At 45.1% G+C, this 17,730-nt stretch overlaps 1 protein-coding gene and 1 long non-coding RNA gene across 3 annotated transcripts in view; both read left to right on the plus strand.

Moving 5' to 3' along the window:
- LOC137411091 (E3 ubiquitin/ISG15 ligase TRIM25-like) overlaps positions 1–17,730 on the plus strand; it is a 212,658-nt gene that overhangs the window by 167,531 nt on the left and 27,397 nt on the right. The gene's annotated exons all lie outside the window — the stretch shown is intronic.
- LOC144889638 (uncharacterized) lies at positions 5,070–15,145 on the plus strand. 2 transcript variants are annotated; one of them, XR_013621949.1, is made up of 3 exons: positions 5,070–5,195; positions 14,149–14,213; positions 14,350–15,145. It is a non-coding gene; the product is annotated as an uncharacterized LOC144889638 (long non-coding RNA). The 2 variants fall into 2 exon arrangements; XR_013621950.1 differs by lacking the exon at positions 5,070–5,195 and adding an exon at positions 6,183–6,220.

Genomic DNA, 17,730 nt, shown 5'->3' on the forward strand with positions numbered 1-17,730 from the left:
TAAATAAAGTGTGAGTTTTCATTTTTATAGGGCTGTTTATTGTGTGGTGACTACCAAGAGTATGTTTTTAAATAAAGTGAGTTTTCATTTTTATAGGGCTTTTTATGGTGTGGTGACTCCCAAGAGTATGTTTTTAAATAAAGTGTGAGTTCATTTTTAAAGGGATTTTTATGATGTGGTGAATACCAAGAGCATGTTTTAAATAAAGTGAGTTTTAATTTTTATAGGGCTTTTTATGGTGTGGTGACCACCAAGAGCATGTTTTTAAATAAAGTGCGAGTTTTCATTTTCATAGGGCTGTTTATGGTGTGGTGACTACCAAGAGTATGTTTTTAAATAAAGTGAGTTTTCATTTTATAGGGCTTTTTATGGTGTGGTGACTCCCAATAGTATGTTTTTAAATAACGTGTGAGTTTTCATTTTTATATGGCTTTTTATGGTGTGGTGACTACCAAGAGCATGTTTTTAAATAAAGTGTTTTAATTTTTGTGGGGCTTTTTATAGTGTGGTGACTACCAATAGCATGTTTTTAAATAAAGTGTGAGTTTTCATTTTTATAGGGCTTTTCATGTTGTGGTGACTACAAAGAGCATGTTTTTAAATGAAGTGAGTTTTCATTTAAATCGGGTCTTTTTATGGTGTGGTGACTACCAAGAGGATGTTTTTAAATAAAGTGTGAGTGTTAATTTTTAAAGGGATTTTTATGATGTGGTGATTACCAAGAGCATGTTTTTAAATAAAGTGAGTTTTCATTTCTAAAGGGATTTTTATGATGTGGTGATTACCAAGAGCATGTTTTTAAAAGTGTGAGTTTTAATTTTTATAGGGCTTTTTATGTTGTGGTGACTACCAAGAGCATGTTTTTAAATGAAGTGAGTTTTCATTTAAATAGGGTCTTTTTTATGGTGTGGTGACTCCCAAGAGTATGTTTTTAAATAAAGTGTGAGTTTTCATTTTCATGGGGCTGTTTATGGTGCGGTGACTACCAAGAGTATGTTTTTAAATAAAGTGAGTTTTCATTTAAATAGGGTCTTTTTTATGGTGTGGTGACTCCCAAGAGCATGTTTTTAAATAAAGTGTGAGTTTTCATTTTCATAGGGCTGTTTATGGTGCGGTGACTACCAAGAGTATGTTTTTAAATAAAGTGAGTTTTCATTTTTATCGGGCTTTTTATGGTGTGGTGACTCCCAAGAGTATGTTTTTAAATAAAGTGTGAGTTCATTTTTATATGGCTTTTCATGGTGTGGTGACTACCAAGAGTATGTTTTTAAATAAAGTGAGTTTTCATTTTTATCGGGCTTTTTATGGTGTGGTGACTCCCAAGAGTATGTTTTTAAATAAAGTGTGAGTTCATTTTTAAAGGGATTTTTATGATGTGGTGAATACCAAGAGCATGTTTTAAATAAAGTGAGTTTTAATTTTTATAGGGCTGTTTATGGTGTGGTGACTACCAAGAGTATGTTTTTAAATAAAGTGAGTTTTCATTTTTATAGGGCTTTTTATGGTGTGGTGACCACCAAGAGCATGTTTTTAAATAAAGTGCGTGTTTTTATTTAAATATGGCTTTTTCATGTCTTGGGGATTACCAACATGGCAGCGAATGACTTCAGCGTTTTCACCAAACCAATGATCCAGTTGCATTTATATTTGTGAATCCACTTCATATCGAGACGTGTACAATGAAGTCGTTATTTACCACTTCATAATCATCATTGGCTAATATTTTTTAACGTTTTTAAAAATCAGTTGCAGTCAAAATTTCTAATCGACCCAGCACGACAGTATCAACAGACGAAACAATCACAAAAATGTTGGCAAAAAAACAAACATTTTATAAACTCATGTTCTAATATGCAAATGACTTGCAACCTTGTGATGTCTGGAAGCACGAACAATCAGAACAATGAAGGCAAGCAACTTTATATCCGCTCTATCAGCATTGCACTCAGCTCCACGTTCCTGGTCCCTGGTGTCGCGCATGCGCACACCGGACTCACATACATCACAATATCTCCACCACCCCCCCCCCCCACCCCTCCCCTTAATTTCAAATCCAACTGGTCTGGATGTCTAGATGTGATGTGCGGGAGGACGTACGCAGAGGAGTTGTTACAGGCACAGGTCAAGGTGACATGGACAAATGTACCGGACTGTCGGCAGGCACAGGTACAGGAACCTCGGGCGGAGACGGAGCACTGACGGCTTCAGTTGCAGCCTCGGAAACAACAATTTCTCTTTCGAACAACGGAACAATAACTGGATGAACCGCAGGATTTGCATTTTCCTCCAACTCAATATAACGCCGCTTGATTTGGTCCATATGTTTGTAACCATCGGCCCATGTTTCAGCTCGACACAAAAAACACGGGTGCCTTCCCTGTTAAGATCTACACCTGGCAGCCATTTCGTTCCACGCCATTGTTTAACACATAAACTGGATCGTTTACAGCAAAGTCTCGCAACAAAGCCGTGCGATCACGATATAACTTCTGACTCTGACGGTTGCCAGCAACAGTTTCACCGACATTAGCATGAACAAGAGAGAGTGCAGTTTTGAGGTCTCGCTTCATAAGTAATGCTGCTGGGGGCATTCCAGTTACGGTATGCGGTCTGATCTATACCCTCGCAACATGCGTGATAAACACGTTTGAAGCGAATCTTGAGTAACATGCCTTAATCCTCGCTTGATGATCTGTACAGCACGCTCTGCCTGGCCGTTAGAAGCGGGTTTGAACGGAGCAGAACGGGCATGTCTGATTCCATTCAACCTCATGAATTCCTCAAATTCCTGACATGTGAAACACGAACCATTATCGCTTACCAACACATCTGGTAGACCGTGAGTAGCGAACATGACACGTAAATTATCAATGGTAGCAGCAGAAGTGCTGGTAGACATGATAGAGCATTCAATCCATTTGTTAACAATCAAGTTAGGTCAGGAATTTGTAATTTGTTCAGGATGCCGGCGATAGTTCGCCTTCTCTTCCCGAAGGAAACCGTGGGATCTTTAACGTCCACCAACTCATGTCGGCAGACGAGATTCCCGTTTAACGTGCATCCGAGGGACGGTACGCACATTGATGAATGATGAGTCACCCTACCTGTTGTGGAAAAACATACAATCAGGTTCAGAGTATAATTGATTCACTGCAGAGTTTTTACCTGCTCAGAGAAGTTCAACACGACAAGTTACATGAAGACCCTTGTGTTCGAACCCAAAGCCCTTGCTAGATATTCTCATTTTGAAGAAGGTTTGGAACATTGACCTGTAACAGGTGTGAAGTTCTGTTCGACCCCCGATCAGATCGCAGGGAAATAAACAAAGGTGAGAATTCTCGAGCAATATTTGGGAAAAAAACAAAGTTTCACTACAAAGGAAAATTAATTACTCTGGAAAAGAGAGAGAGAAACATATTTCAGGTGAGAAGCACATTTGAGAAATGCGAAGCAGGTGTGGATCCATTTTGCAGCAGGAGACACCAAGTTGGAGGCTGTTTAATGGTCTAAGCGGAGTCCAGGTAATCATAACCCAGAATGAGCACATTCCCTCAGGAGAGATAAAATACCTTCTTTGGTACAATCTCTGAACAGGTATTTTTGCTTATTAAAAACATGGAGTTCTTGTACTGAAGGTAATTTCACTTGAAGGTAAAATCATCTCTCAAGGACAATTAAACATTCATAATAATCGATACAGGTATTCGGTTTTGTTTACGTGTTTCGCAATTACTCGAAATTAATTTTAGGAGAACACAAATTATTCCCACACCGCGAAACACCTGGACGGCAGTATATACCTGGGTCTGGATTCGAACCCGGACATGTTCAAGATCGTCGGTAAAGAAGGATCATTTTAGCCATGAGGGTAAATGTCCAGGTGAAGTACATGACATTCCCATTGCTCTCCCTCACACCAATCCCCTTTTCTTACCTGTGCAGGTACTTTCAGGTGTTCAAATCGATCGGTTGTTCTTCATAAACGAGCGAATACTGTATCAAGGTCCAGGTAAATTGTAATGAGCTAAAGATTCCACCGACAACCCCCAAGACATTCCTCCTGGGGGACAAGATCACGTTTACCGATTGTTATCGAGTCGTGAAACGAACTTTTGAAACACCCGTCTGTGACGTCACAACGCATGGTGACGACACAATCCACCGAGAACCCCCAAGACATTCCTCCTGGGAGACAAGATCACGTGTACCGATTATTATCGAGTTCGTTCGATCGAACATGATGGAGTTGTACAAAGACAGGGAATTGGGACTCCAGGTTACACTTCAGCCATTGTCTGGTGTCCACGTTTAAACCAGGTATCCAACAATGGTCTTTAAACGTGATTCACTTCGCTCGAGGAATCGATTCAGAAATGATGGGACACGCGTTACAAACCGGGTTACCTGGTGTGGATCGGGTTTTCAATCACACCTTCATACTCCATGACGTGATGACGTTTTACCACGTTGGTTTGTTTACGATGACGTAATACGTCGGTGGAACGATTCTGGTGTCACGTGTTCCCGATAATCTAACAAATGCTCGTCGTACCTTTACCTCATTTTTCAAGAGTGCCTCGTGGGTTTCAGCAGGAATGTGTAATTTCTTCAGGATGCCGGCGATAGCTTGCCTTCTCTTCGTGAAGTACACCGTGGGATCTTTGACGTTCACCAACTAATGCGAGCACACAGGACGTCCGGCTTCACGTCGTTCCGAGGGACGAAGATGAACACATTGATGAATCACCTGCCTGCGAAACACCTGGACGGCAGTTTATACCTTGGTCGAGATTCGAACCCAGCAGTCCCGGGTTGAACCTGAAACACATTTTGAAGATCGTTCTCCCGAATGAGTCTCCCAGAAATCCCGAATCTCCCAGGGTCCGATTGAACTTTCTGAACTCGAACACCGATCGGAGAAATCCGTGCATCGGGATTTGGGAATAATGTTTGTTTTGATGAATGATTGAAACCGGTGGTGAAATGTTAACCAGCACCGAAAAGTAACAGTCGCTTTGGGGTTGGAGTTGGCCACGCCCCTTGGGGAGCGCACCTGACGCGGCATGAGGGGGCGTGACGTTTCAGGCTGAGAATCCTGATGTCCGTGTTGGTTTGTGAGAAAATACAAGACGTGTTTGTATGTCAATCGAAGTTTCCCACAATGATAACTGGTGTTTTAAACCCACTAGTTAAAGGTGAGTGAGATTGTAAAAAGTTGGGATCACCTGAAACATGATATGTTGGAACCCATCTGTGGATCGGTCCCATCGGCCGATGGGTCTGCGCCATCTGCGGATGTGTTGTTCACCTTGAAGGAATGTGTATGCATCATAATTCATCTCTATTAAATTCTGTTTAACGTATTGTATCCGTATTCCGTAAATTGTATCCGTAATTGTATCCGTGATTGTATCCGTAATTGTATCCGTATTGTATCCGTAATTGTATCCGTAATTGTATCCGTAATTGTATCCGTAATTGTATCCATAATTGTATCCGTATTGTATCCGTAAATTCTGTTTAACGTATTGTATTGTTTGTGTTAAAAATCATCTCTGTTAAATTCCTACCACATGTAATTCCAATGACTGTGTACCTGATTGAAGAGCACCATTCTGTCAACACATCCCTTCAAGGTGAACAACACATCCGCAGATGGCGCAGACCCATCGGCCGATGGGTCTGCATTGTCATTTCTCGTGCATCCACAGATGGGTCAGACCCATCGGCCGATGGGACCGATCCACAGATGGGTTCCAACATATACATGTACCAAAGAGTGTGGTCTTGAGTTTTGACCCGTGGAATGTGTTCACCTCCATTACCACGTTTTCCTTGCCTTTCCCACAGTTTGGTGTTGACTTTGTTTTGTGAAGTTCTGATTACAAATCCAAAGTTTCCTTTTGCGACTCCAGAGCAAAATTATTCAAGATGGAGAAACCCCGAGTGAATTTGTGTGTCCGAGTTTACCGGGTCATATGACAATTAACAACAATCTCGCTGATGTTATGAAAATAACCACGTGACGTGATGTGAGCCTGGAATGTGCTGGAGATCAGGCTCTCGTTCTGCGAAGCTGCGTCATCACGTTTATGATGTCACGGGAGCAAGCTCCTCCCTATGACTATGAGCTTACTTTGCGGTTTTTCGCGTTTCTCAAACTTCATCAGCAGGAGAGGGAACGTGTCCGTACTCGTACCTGGGTTAAAGGATTATCAAGGTGTTAATGAGAAATGTTGCACAATGATCCTGTTTGTTTTACTCTGGTAATGAAGGAGTGTGCAGAGAGTGCGATCGGGAAGATCCGTGTGCTTCGGTGTGGTGTAGAGAGTGCGATCGGGAAGAGGCGTGTGCTTCGGTGTGGAGTGTAGAGAGTGCAAACGGGAAGGGTTGTGTGGTTCAGGGAGGAAGAGGGATCACCGACAGCGATCCTGGTTTATTGTAGTTTGTTGTTGAAGAAGAAGAACCAAAAAGCTAAATGTATAATGTGAAGATAACATTTTATGAGGATCGTCCATTTATTCGTTCATGATAACATGACAATGTGAACATGGATAGAGAAAGGAATGAAATTGTATTCCACAAAAGATGATTCCCGTAATCCAGGACATTCCACCATCTCACAATATGCTTGTTCAGAACTCCATTGCAATCTCAGCACCTTTATGTGTTTAACTATTACAAAGTGGTTCAGCTGATGTGGTGAGGGCGGGTAACCGATTGATGGTCACGTGCTCCCTGGGCGGGTAACCGATGTCCCTCTGGTAGTTGTGTTGGTCACGTGCTCCCTAAGTGAGTAACCAATGTAAAGCTGGTAGTTGTGTTGGTCACGTGTTCCCTAAGTGAGTAACCAATGTACAGCTAGTGGCTGTTGGTCACGTGTTCCCTAATTGAGTAACCAATGTAAAGCTGGTAGTTGTGTTGGTCACGTGTTCCCTAAGTGAGTAACCAATGTACAGCTAGTGGTTGTTGGTCACGTGTTCCCTAATTGAGTAACCAATGTAAAGCTGGTAGTTGTGTTTGTCACGTGCTCAATGGGGAGTAACCAATGTACAGCTGGTAGTTGTTTGTTCACGTGCTCCCTGGGTGCGTAACCAATGTAGATCTGGTAGTTGTTGGTCACGTGCTCCCTGGGTGCGTAACCAATGTACACCTGGTAGTTGTTGGTCATGTGCTCCCTGAGTGAGTAACCAATGTACACCTGGTAGTTGTTGGTCACGTGCTCCCTGGGTGCGTAACCAATGTAGATCTGGTAGTTGTTGGTCACATGCTCCCTGGGTGCGTAACCAATGTAGATCTGGTAGTTGTGTTAGGCATGTGCTCCCTGGGCGAGTAACCAATGTACAGCTGGTAGTTGTGTTGGTCACGTGTTCCCTGAGTGAGTAACCAATGTACATCTGGTAGATGTGTTGCTCACTTGTTCCCTGAGTGAGTAACCAATGTAGATCTGGTAGTTGTGTTGGTCACGTGTTCCCTGAGTGAGTAACCAATGTACGTCTGGTAGTTGTATTTGTCATGTGCTCCCTGATCGGGGTTTCCTCCCTAATCTGGGTAAATATAACCAAAATGTGTTGTTCTGGTACAGCACTGGCAAAGGACGAACATCTCGGAGCACTACCTCCTGTGGTTGGGATGTTAGTTCGGGGTTGTGTTCGGAGCACTACCTCCTGTGGTTGGGGATGTTAGTTCGGGGTTGTGTTCGGAGCACAAACTCCTGTGGTTGGGGATGTTAGTTGGGGGTTATGTTCGGGGCACTACCTCCTGTGGTTGGGGATGTTAGTTCGGGGTTGTGTTCGGAGCACGACCTCCTGTGGTTGGGGATGTTAGTTGGGGGTTATGTTCGGGGCACTACCTCCTGTGGCTGGGGATGTTAGATGGGGGTTATGTTCGGAGCACAAACTCCTGTGGTTGGGGATGTTAGTTGGGGGTTATGTTCGGGGCACGAACTCCTGTGAATCGAAACATTCTGGACAGGTTAGGTGTGTAACTAATACAAACGATTGGATTATGGTGAGGATGCTGCTATGAGATAAAAAAAAATTCAAAAGTGATTCCTTCCCCATTGAAAGAGGGGACCAAAACTACCTACAGCATGATATCTCAAAAGGTTGTGGACAAGTCATGACCAAATTTGATGGATGAGTTGTGTAGTTAACGAGAACAAGTTGATCATATTTTGTTTCAGTTCCGAATCCAGATCCTGTCTTTTAGTGCGATGCAAAACGTGAACTGTTCAGCCTGGTTGAGGTATGCGCTCCACCGAGTGTAGTTCTAGTTGAAGAATGCATTTCATATTGTTCATGGGGTTCGGCCGAGTTTGTGGGGTGGATCTGTGGGTGGTGAGGCAGGTTCAGATTGTGGCGTGGATGTGTGTGCGGTGTAGTTCGGGTTGCTATGGGTGCACATTGTGGTTGGGTTTTGATGCGTCGGCAAGGGATGGGTATTTTATGGTTGGTGCTGAAACGTAAAATGTCAATTCTTCATTCTACAGAAATTTCATCTGTATTTAGTAACCGTTAAGTAAAGTATGTGCATGGCAGGAGAATGAGTAGAAAAATTTCCCGGTATGTAGAGTAGACATGAACCATGTATACACGCGGAATCGGAATAGATGGAAAAGTGCATGGCATTGGAAGTATCGAAGAAATGAAGTTCTTCAAGTTCAGAGTTTGAATCGTTTATTCATGCGCATGGAGAAACGATTTTAACAACACAAAGTACAAGGAAAAATCACGCACAGTCCTCTTTCTGATCTTGTGCTCGCATCAGAGGGTTGTAGTTAGGTCCAAAACTTCAATTCCGTGACCATTTTCTGGCTAGTAAGGTTTGACGATTGATTTGACTTCTATTGACATTTTATAACAAAAATAGCCTCTATGTCCCTCCCAAGAATCCCGGCATTTTTCGCCAGAGGCCCGAATCCAAGATGACCCCGGCACTATCTTGAAAAATTAAGTTTTGAACCAGAACACCTAGAATCACGTACAAAGACACTTTTTTGGGTAATTTGACCACGAGGATTCGGAATCTGACATTAGTTTGACGTTATGACATTATTTTGACCCAGAAATCCAAGATGGCCACCATCCAGTAGAGCGAAAATGCAACTTTTGTACTTAAACATGTTAAAGAAACTACCTCCATAAGGATATCTTGCAGTAAAGTAATTGATGATTGCATGACAAGTAAACTCATTACACTTCAAAATAAGCTATTTTTAATAGCTGTGACTTGAACTGTTTTCAAATGAGGTAATTAATCAATATGACCTTTAATTATATGATTAGTCCGAATCAGAGCATTCTGCTTCACTAGAATCTGAATCATCAGATTCCGATGAATCTCCCCGCCTTTGTACATCATCATCTCGCCCCTCATTCCCCTCCTGGCTCTCATCTTCCTCATTCTCTTCAGCTGGCCCTGGTGCAGGTAGATGTGTCGGGAGAGCAGGTTGCGTGTGGCGGACAGGGCGACAGCGACCACCCACCAGCTCCCAGCCATGTCCGAGTGGCGAGGGGTGGTGTTTCTTGGAAGGATGACGCACAATATATGCCAAGTAGTTTGCTCGGAGGCAGTGTTGGCGTAGGCTGTCTGCATCTGGAGGGAGACGGATAAATGATTTGTTTTTCAGTGTCTTCCACTTTGCTGCACGGGCCTCAGCCATGGTGCTACTCTTTTCGTCGCCATAGATGACATGTCGTGTGAACTGGAAGAGCTCCTCTAGCACCTCATCCTCAAGGTCAAGGCTATCTCCACACAACGAGAGCTGCCATCGAGCCACAGGGCTCTTCGCCACCCGGTCATACACCAACTTCTTACCCTTGCCATAGAAGCCTGAGTTGGCATCACAGCCTGTCATACAGTGCAGCTGCACAATACAGTCTGCCATCTCGTCATTAACCAGGCCATGACATAAGATAGTCTCCTTCTTCCTCTTGATACAGAGCTTTCCGGGCAGCTGCTGCGGGATGACTGCTGCCGCGACATAGGCATCGGTATCAGCGGTATCAATGAAAACAGGGCCACTGTAGCCTGATTCACGCAGAACTGCGTAAGCAGAAAAGAGGACAGTATCAGCCTCAGACTGGTCAAAGCTGTAGTTCTCCATTGGTTGCTGGGTTGACAAATTGGTGCAGTGGGAGCCAACAGAGTAGACAATCTCTGCATCAACACTCCCTGCAAGGTCTGTCAGGTAGGTGCATATCAACTTTTGCATCCGCCCCTTGTTGCTGACGCTACATAGAAGTGTTTTGAATGCTTGGGCAGAAGGGAAGGGGTCATTCAATTTCATGTAGGTGTTGGGTATATGTGCCTTACCCTGTACCCGCAGGTCTCGCTCGTCATCTTTAGTAGAGTATGGTGTGTCATATGGGTCATTCACACAGAAGATACGTTCAGCATCACCATGGCGGGCAAGGATGATGGAAGACACCTTGTGGACATAGTCTGACCACTTGTATGGGGTGCCATGTTGCGTCTGTCGATCCTCTGCTGATGGAGTTGCCATCCTCCAAATCATGCCCATGTCGATGAGAGCGGTGTAGGGTTCCTGCAGATCTACAGATTGCAGAGAGAGTTTCTGGATGAGCTTACTCTTCTGTGTCTTCCTGTATGTTCCGTTCGAGTTGAATAAAGCCACACACTCCTCAACAACACGATGTTCCAGCAACTCAGTGAGGTCCACAAGATGACTGACCTCAACCAGGTTGATCACTGCCTTGAGAGCATTCTGCTCCATTTCAGCAGCTCTCGTTTTGAGTTCCTCCCTGGGCTTCTCCGTGTCTGGCATCTTGGCAAATGTCAAGCGTTTACTCAGAGGGACAGGTGCATGAAGGGAGGTATTCTTACTGAATACCTGCTCCTGCAAGAAGCTGGTCAACTTTTCCTCCCTTGCAGCATGGGCAGAATTGAAGTCCACAACGAGCTCATTAGAGGCAGGCATGGCTGACTGTAGGGTGCGGAGTGTGGGTGAGGATGGGTCGAATGGAAAGGAGTCAAACTCATGTATGCAGGCTACCAGGCGAGAGCTCTTCCTCCTCTTCTAGCTCCTCGACACTTGGCGGCCATGATGGGTTTGATTGACTTGACATCATCCTTGAGCTGCTTAGCCACATTGTGCACCAGTTGTTCACTGCTAACACCGATGGCGGAGAGTGCTGCTTCAACATATGAACCACCCCCAGACGTGTCATAGAGTAGGTCGCTCTGGTTTCTCTGATGGCGGGAGTGGAAGCCGATCTTGCCCTCAAACTCCCGGGTCAGGATATCTTTGATAAAGGATGACTTGATGCTGGATGTTGAGAAGCCATACCGAGATATGATAGAGCTGTAGTCTTTGAGGAGGCTCTGTAGTGACCTTAGCTCACGTTCCTCAAAGATAACTGTTCTGATGTGGTCAAAGAAGATAGTCTGAGCCTCACGGAGTTTGGCATTGTGCATGCGTGGGAGTTTGTCATCTTCACTCATTTTCTGGTAACTACGCACATATTTCAACCAGCATTTGTTGTGATATCTGATCTCAATCGCATATGGGTCATCAGCTGCATAATCGATCACACAGTTGATTCTGTCTCGCATGCTCTGATCTTCGAGGGCCACCGTGTGACTCTTGAACGTTGCCCATGCATTATCATACGAAATCAGGGACAGCTTTGATTCTGGGTGCTTTGCCGACTCCAGTTTACAGCACCAGACACATTTTGTTTTTTCATGTATCAGCCCTTCTACACTTGATCGCAGCCGCTTGGCAGGTGGAGAAGCAGCCGGGGGGGAAAGCCTCAGACATGGATGAAGACTGAGATTGGCATTCCTTGACTTCTCGTTTTTTCTTTCTTGTCTTGGCCTGCTCCGGTTTATTAGCATTCCATAAGGTCAGCCTACATGATTTATGGACACATTGTCTGCCGGGACCATTATCCCAATTGACTGTTGCATAAACGTCTCTGAACTTGTCAAGACCGCTCCATAACAGGGCTTTTTTCTTGAGATTTTCCCAACTCTCAACGGAGGTAACGACATCAGTGGCTTCATTGCAAAGCCCGCCACACTGGAAGACACACGGAACGGTGGACATTCTCTTGACAGCTATCTTCTGAATACTGCGCTTCTCAGTGCCGTCTCATTCGCTCGTATACTCCCTGGAAAGACAGAAATAAGTATATGACATTACACACACAGACAAATAAAAAACAAGAAAATAGCAATTCACTAATCAGGACCTCAGTTCCGTGGCCAGTATAGATTTAGCCAAAATAATGTGTTAATTCATGATCATATGTTCTCCCATTTAAAAGTTGCATTTTCGCTCTACTGGATGGTGGCCATCTTGGATTTCTGGGTCAAAATAATGTCATAACGTCAAACTAATGTCAGATTCGGAATCTTCGTGGTCAAATTACCCAAAAAAGTGTCTTTGTACGTGATTCTAGGTGTTCTGGTTCAAAACTTAATTTTTCAAGATAGTGCCGGCGCTCATCTTGGATTGGGGCCTCTGGCGAAAAATGCCGGGATTTTTGGGAGGGACATAGAGGCTATTTTTGTTATAAAATGTCAATAGAAGTCAAATCAATCGTCAAACCTTACTAGCCAGAAAATGGTCACGGAATTGAAGTTTTGGACCTAACTATTGTTATAGCAAAACGATCAATGGGTTCGGGTTAAGTGGGAAAACATCTGTTAATAATCAAAGGGTTTGACAGGCACAAGATAAGAAACTGCTTTGTGGCTAGTTTTCCAGGAAAAGGGAAGGGTGGACACTCAAGGCATTTTGCAATGTTATCCAGAGGTCAACCAATCAGGAGAGCTGGAAAACAACTTAATGACCAGAAGTAGGGTACAGGTGAAGGGAGACATCTGCACACACGTTCCATTGGAAGTAAAACAATGGTTTCTCAAGGCTTCCTGAATTCCCAGCCCAAAATGTCTAAACAAACCCTGGTTGGGCCAGACAGCCTGGCACCGGCCACTGCAGTTGCAGAATTATTTAATATAGAGTGATCCACGATATGTTTCAATAGGCAGAAGTGAATGTGGTAACTTCTAATCTACTGCATAATCAAATATGGAAATCAAAGGCTGTTTGGGGAAGGGATCAGTTGGTCAGGTTCACTATGTTAACAAATATAATTTCGTTCAAAAATTTGGGAGATTAGCAAACGTTTACATTTTTTGGAATCAGAGCATGGAGAATCCGAAAATCAATGTTGCCATTTGCACACACAGATTTTGGATTTTCAAAATGGCCGCCATAAAATACATATTTTGCGCTATCTCGGCTTCTCGTCAACCTAGAAACTTAATTAAATATGCTAATCCTATGTTTTCTGGGTCAAGGAATCCAATAAAGGCCTCAAAATAGTGCTCAGGATTATAGAAAAGCAACAAGTAAAGGTAATTGAAAACCATTGTCTTTATGTTTGTGATATAACTGTATTACATAATACATGATATTGCAAGTCCTTTGAAGTTATAGGTATGGGTTTATAAAGCAAGAAAGCAGCATTGTTAGTATCAGATTGAACTATAAGTCCTATACACAGGATCTACTGGGTCTATACCGTTCAGGAATATGGTTTTACAGATCTTCAACACTGTCCTGAGTGTCATTTTCGCAATGGTGTCTACGCAAATGTAAACATTAATTTTTGGATTCCTCATGCTCTGAATATTCCAAAAATTTCAACGAAAAAACATAGTGAACCTGACGAAGTAGGGACTGTTATTTTATTATTTCTGTGTTTTATCATACAACCTGTTGATTCCAGCACAATGAGGCCTGAGATTTTATTTGTTTAATTGAAAGAGTTTTGGCACCAATTAAATATATAATTGTTCACAGTTCCACAGAAACTGGGCCCCAATGTTGCCCCCAGGTCTGGAGCGGACCTTTGAGAAAGGAGGACACAATATTGGTCGTTATTTCATTCTTAAATGTTTAGCATAACGAGTGTTATTTGTGTCGGAGGACTAACGTGTTGGGATATGTCTAGACAGGGTGAAAGGTCACTCCCCCATTTTGTATTGTCTAAAACTGACTCGTTAATCTTAATCTTCATATTGGCTTTTTGCCCTTCGTTAATTTGTCTAAAGTTCCTTTAAATCCCTTACCAGAGATGCATGAATGTGTAATCTGGTGTCCCTGACATGCAGGTTCCAGATGGTGAGAAATCCAGACATGACGAAAAGCCAACAAGGCATGCAAAGCCCCATCAAAGGTGCGAAAGTGTCTGAGTTTGGTCATCCGTCGATTTTGAATGCCCCTCTTGCTGGTCGCCGGTCGATTGGAATCCCCCTCTTGCTGGTTTATCAATGGAATCTTCTCCTTGCTTGTCCCCCCCCCCCCCCCCCCAGAATACTCACATGCGACCCAACCCTTTCTGTGTGGCATGCACTGTGGAGATAGATCAGCTGAGTGAGAGCTGCAAAGACCTGGGGAACCGGACCATGCAAGCCTCACCCAGAAAAATTCCATTGTCCGGTCTTGTCGAGTCTCTCTTTGTGAAAATACTTGTGGTATGAATGGTTATGCCTAAGTCACACATAGGCGGATATTTTGGCGACTATTGGCGACTGCCAACGATCAAGATTTTTCGGCGACTACTGGCGATTTCGGGCGGTCAAATATGGTCAGGCGGCAGTATGGCGACTGCAGGCGGCCACATTGCGACTGCATTGCGACGACGCCCCGAGTGGGATGGCGACTGTTGAAGATCGACGACGACTGCATTGCGGATGCACGGCGGCAGCGTGGCGACAGTCTGGCGGCTAGATTACGACCGATGGCGGATCGCGGCGACTGCATTGGGGCCAGGTGGCGGTTTACTCCGACGTCCGCAAGACTGCAATAAGACCGCCGGCGATTGGAGATGATTCACACGACTTTTTAAATCTTTATTTCTCTATTTTACATTTCACTTTATTCATTTCAATGATGTATGACATGAAGCATAAAGATGTTTGCTGTACAATAAGAAAGTTAATAAAGATGTATCATTGTAATGTAATAATCAAACTTTTCTGCAGGGAGAGAGAATGGAAATAAAGTCCAACAAATTATTTCCAAAGGACCAAAGTCCCAAAAATAAAGTTCCCAAAAGTCCCAAGTCCAAACAATAAAGCCATATCCTTGTCGGCACCACAGGACCTCACTCCATGGAGACCCTCACACCATCCTGTCTTGCCAGGGAATCGTGGTATGTCGTAATGCAGTCGCCAGTGGCCGTAACTCGGCCGCCACTAGTCCTACTGCTGTCGTCGTCAGTCTCCCATAGCCGCAGGGGAGACGTGGCAGTTCTTCTGTAGTCGATATGCAGCCGCAACAGTGTCGGCCCGTATTCGGGAAGATGCCGCAGGAAGGCCGTATGGCATTCGCATCTCTGCCGTGCTAGCTGGTGGGGCGATTGCGGAAGACTATGAGCGACTGGGTTGCGGCCGCTTTACGCTCTTATTACGGATACCGACGACAGCATGGCGGTTCCATCACGACAGCATGGCGGATTTTTTTCGAGTGCGACTGAGCGCGCCGTTTTTAAACATTTAAAAATATATTTGGCCGCTTTGCGGCTCTTGCCGACTGCAGCCGACCTGGGGAGGATAACCACGACTACAGGCGACCGTCCATTACGGTTTCATTACGATTGTTGGCGGGTGGTGGCGATTTTTCCAGTCGCCAGTAGTCGCCGACAAATCCACCTATGTGTGACTTAGGCATTAAGTTCATGGTTAAGCCAACAAGGTTTTGTGTGCACAGGCAATTTGTGGTGGTGGTTTGATGGGGAGGCAATGGAGATGATTTTTTGTTGGTGTTGGAACTACTAAAATATTAATTCTTAATTATCCATAAATGTCGAAATATGCCCCCTTAGCCGCCCCCCCCAATCCCCCGTGCATTTTCATTGTATATACTAGCGTGACTCGGCGCGCTCTTGTGCCTCACCACACGTCGTTTCAGAGGGATAGGCATCTTTGCCCATTTTGGTGTCTTTTGGGTCTTCATGGTGTTTTGGGTCTTTAAGGCCATTTCATCTTCAGGGTCTTTTGGATCCTCTGGGCCCTTAAGGGTATTTTGGGTCTTTGGGGTCTTTGGGGTCTTTGGGGTCTTTGGATCTTTTGTGTCTTCAGGGGCTTTTGTCTCTTAAGGGTCTTTTGTTTCCTCTGGGTCTTTAAGAGTCTTTGGGGTATTTTAGTTCTTTGGGGTATTTTACCCTTTGAGTACAGGATTTTTTTGGGGGATAAAAATACCCCCGGTACGGGATTCATTTGGCATTTTCGTATGGGAATGCACCCACGTACTGACGATCTATTTATAGGTATAGTCGATGACTTATAGTAACGTCATCCATACACAAAACTTTTTTGTGGGTTGCGGCACTGGACATCATCTGTACTCAAAGGGTTAAGGGTATTTTGGGTATTTGGAGTCTTCAGGGTCTTTTGGGTCTTCGGAGTGTTTTGGGTCTTCAGGGTATTTTGAATCCTCTGGGACTTTAAGGGTATTTTGGGTCTTTGGGGTGTTTTGGTTCATCAGGACCTTCGGGGTCTTTGTGGTCTTCGGTGTCTTTATGGTCTCTGGGGTGTTTTTGGTCTTCGGGGTGTTTTTAGTCTTCGTGGTGTTTTTAGTCTTCGTGGTGTTTTTGGTCTACGGGGGGTGTTTTCGGTCTGCGGGGGGTGTTTTCGGTCTCCGGGGGGTGTTTTCGGTCTCCGGCGGGGGGGGGTTTCGGTCTCCGGGGGGTGTTTTCGGTCTCCGGGGGGTGTTTTCGGTCTCCGGGGGTGTTTCCGGTCTCCGGGGGGTGTTTTCGGTCTCCGGGGGGTGTTTTCGGTCTCCGGGGGTTGTTTTCGGTCTCCGGGGGTTGTTTTCGGTCTCCGGGGGTTGTTTTCGGTCGCAGGGGGTTGTTTTCGGTCTCCGGGGGTTGTTTTCGGTCTCCGGGGGTTGTTTTCGGTCTCCGGGGGTTGTTTTCGGTCTCCGGGGGTTGTTTTCGGTCTCCGGGGGTTGTTTTCGGTCTCCGGGGGTTGTTTGTCGGTCTCCGGGGGTTGTTTTCGGTCTCCGGGGGTTGTTTTCGGTCTCCGGGGGTTGTTTTCGGTCTCCGGGGGTTGTTTTCGGTCTCCGGGGGTTGTTTTCGGTCTCCGGGGGGTGTTTTCGGTCTCGATGGGGGTGGGGGGTGTTTTCGGTCTCGATGGGGGTGGGGGGTGTTTTCGGTCTCGATGAGGGGGGGGGGGTGTTTTCGGTCTCGATGGGGGGGTGTTTTCGGTCTCGATGGGGGGGTGTTTTCGGTCTCGATGGGGGGGTGTTTTCGGTCTCGATGGGGGGGTGTGTTTTCGGTCTCGATGGGGGGGTGTGTTTTCGGTCTCGATGGGGGGGGGGTGTTTCCGGTCTCGATGGGGGGGGGGTGTTTTCGGTCTCGATGGGGAAGGTGTTTTCGGTCTCGATGGGGGGGGGGTGTTTTCGGTCTCGATGGGGGGGGTGTTTTCGGTCTCGATGGGGGGGGTGTTTTTGGGGCTAGAAGAGGGGTTAGGCGTAACCCAGGACCACAGGGAAGAAATGGAGGAGAACAATAAGGAGGTGGTTGAGGGAGTATCAGGCGCACAAAATGGCGCCCTCGTGCACGTGGTTGGAGAGGCACAAAATGGCGCCTCGTACGAGCGCGCAGTAGCCGAGCCCGCTGTATCAGCGGGCTTTAACATGCAGCCATTTGACATGCAGCAGTTCATGGCACGGTTTAGCGAATACATGGC

The sequence above is a fragment of the Myxine glutinosa genome, chromosome 1 (assembly GCF_964187855.1).
Source record: "Myxine glutinosa chromosome 1, kmMyxGlut1.1, whole genome shotgun sequence".
NCBI lineage: Eukaryota > Metazoa > Chordata > Myxini > Myxiniformes > Myxinidae > Myxine > Myxine glutinosa.